A 2,568-nucleotide genomic window follows, 5' to 3' on the forward strand; every position below is an offset into this window, starting at 1 on the left:
TTTATAGTTGAGAGTATGAGAAATACAACATTTATTCTTTTATTATTAAATATTATGTTATTTTCCATATTAACAACTGTAAACCGACTTTTGCTCACCTCTGTCTAATAAAAAAATAATACATCAAACATTTTTTTTCCATGGATGCAAGGCTGCTTCAATATTTGAAAATCAACTGATGGAATCTACCATATTAATAGGCTAAAGAAGAAAAGTCACATGATCACAGGGAAAAAGAGCTTTTGCTATTTCCCACTTATAGTTAATGAAGCCAAACTGATCTCTCACACACTCCACAGTGGCCCTACTCAGTGGTGTGATGTTGTAGGCCACAGTCTGTGCATTTTGGCCTAGGACACACTGCAGGCAATCCCCTTTGTTGGCCATTCCAACTATGCCAAATGGATAGACCTTACTTTTCATATTCCTTTCCTCCATGATCTCAATTATTTCTTGGTATTCAGTCTGTGTTGGATCAACACTCCTCAAGGGGTTAATGACTTTATCAGAGTACATGGTAGGATCAGCTTCTTCAGTAATGCCATTCACTGAGAGTGTTTTGTTGACTTTTTCTGCACTGACTTTGCTGCCTTTGCCTTTGGGCAACCTGTACTCAATCACGTCTCCCAGTTCCAGGCTATTGACATCACGGGGGAACTCACTGTAATGGAAAAAAGATTTTCTTATAGTGATTCCCTGTTTCAATAAATTCAAAATTATCCTTCAGAGTTGCTACATAGCTCATTGTTGCAATGAGCCTTTCAGCCTTATTTCCTATTTGAGGAGAAGTAGATCAGTGCCTTGAAAGCAATAGTCAATTTCATTCCACAATCATCATAAAAAAACATCCTTAGCCTCTTTTTTTTTTTTTTTTGTCTTTATTTGAGTTAGTGGTTTTAGGATTTAAAAAAGTGACTTCTTTTTCTACAGTGCCCAGAAAACTATGATCTGAATAGAAGTGGAATAAAACTGTGCCATTGGGATACTTTTTAATCCTAACAGCATGATTTCTTAGGGCAGAGAGCATATTGGGAAGTATAGTAAACTCGACTTCCTCTGCGACATGCATCTAGTTTCATGAAGAATTTCACTATAGTGGAAGAACATAGGAGCACTTGATGACGAATCAATACATTTGATGAAACCAAAAACATTCCTGTATAATAGCAATTACACCCATTTTTCTGGATTCATCAGTGAACCAAGATGTACTTGACAGAAGTTCTATGTTGATTGCTCATTCTAATGTGTCACTTAGGTCTGTTGAAATATTAAGCGTAGCATGGTCACCTTCCAACAGGGTCACCTTGGATTTTGTATCTTCGAGTTCTTCAGGAATCACAAAGTGAACTTCAATGTGTCCTGTCAATGGGTCATTCAGTTTTTTCCTGAGTGCTTTTGGCATAACATTGGTTACAGTTCCTTCAAAATGTTCAATGCCAATATCTTCAAAAATGACTGTTCCTTGAGGCAATAGTCTGACATGTATTTCAACTTCTTTACCATTACTGTCCTTGTTATGAGTTCCACATCATCTCCAAGTTGTAAGTCTCCTAAATCACCCTTAAATTCACTGTAGTGAAAGAGTATTTCTTTAATAACATCATCTTTTTCATTAAAGACAAACACCTCCTTCATGGCACAAACTACTCCCTGACAGCGGGCTTGTTTGTTTTTCAACCGCATGTTTTGAGCACTTATAGCACCAGTGTGTTTATTGTGATCAATTACAAAGTTTATTTTAACTCCAGTTTCCAGCTGAACATTTTCTTCCAACTCTTCAGGACCTTAAGTCAGATGAAACACTTCTTGTCCATTCATTCGTTCTTCAGGGGGGATTTCTGCTTTTATCTTCATCAGTTTAACAGCAATGGGTTTCCGCTGGCCAGATGATACTTCAAATTCAACATTATCTCCTACTTTTAAGTCCTGCAGGTTTTCATTATACTATGAAAAGTGGAAGAAAAGTGTAGCTTGACATTCTGGAGACTGAATAGACCCGTTAGGTTATCAGTTTTTCAATAACCCCACTTTCACACAGTGCTGTTGAAGTATCATTGGGGTACCAATTGTGTCCATTGTTGTGGAGATTTGGATCAAAGCTCATATCTCAGGGATAACCAAATATTGCACTTTCAGTAGTAATTACTGATTCTTCTTTTTCAACACATTTCAAAGGGTGAAAGTTGCTAGTATTAAAAAAAATGTGAGAGAAAGTGACCTAAAGCTAATAAAGAATACAACTGCTGTTGCAATGGGCAATCTCACAGTACAGCACTGAAAACAACAGAGATGACTGGCTAGCAGTGCTGGAAGTGCTTGTTCAAAGCTCTTGAGTAGGCACAGACTTCTTATTTCAGACCAAGTGTTGTGTACTCTTCTTTGGTCTTGTTGGTTGTTTCAAAGTTTGTTCCTTGCTTGGTCTAAACTTGAAGCAGTGGTTTCAGGTAGTAAAGTCTATTCTATTACATTTCATACCCAACAGCTCAGAGCCCCCTCTCCAGCAACACCAGAAGCAGCACACCCAGCACACAGAGTTTACTTAGTTCTTTATATTTCATGTATAAG

At 37.5% G+C, this 2,568-nt stretch overlaps 1 pseudogene across 1 annotated transcript; it reads right to left on the minus strand.

The window, feature by feature from the left end:
* Nucleotides 1-201: 201 nt before the first annotated feature.
* On the minus strand, nucleotides 202-2,107 carry LOC308238060 (cold shock domain-containing protein E1-like; annotated as a pseudogene). The gene has a single exon. The product of its transcript is annotated as a cold shock domain-containing protein E1-like (transcript).
* Nucleotides 2,108-2,568: the final 461 nt, after the last annotated feature.

Source organism: Plecotus auritus (genome assembly GCF_963455305.1).
Source record: "Plecotus auritus genome assembly, chromosome: 1".
In the NCBI taxonomy this organism is placed as follows: Eukaryota; Metazoa; Chordata; class Mammalia; order Chiroptera; family Vespertilionidae; genus Plecotus; species Plecotus auritus.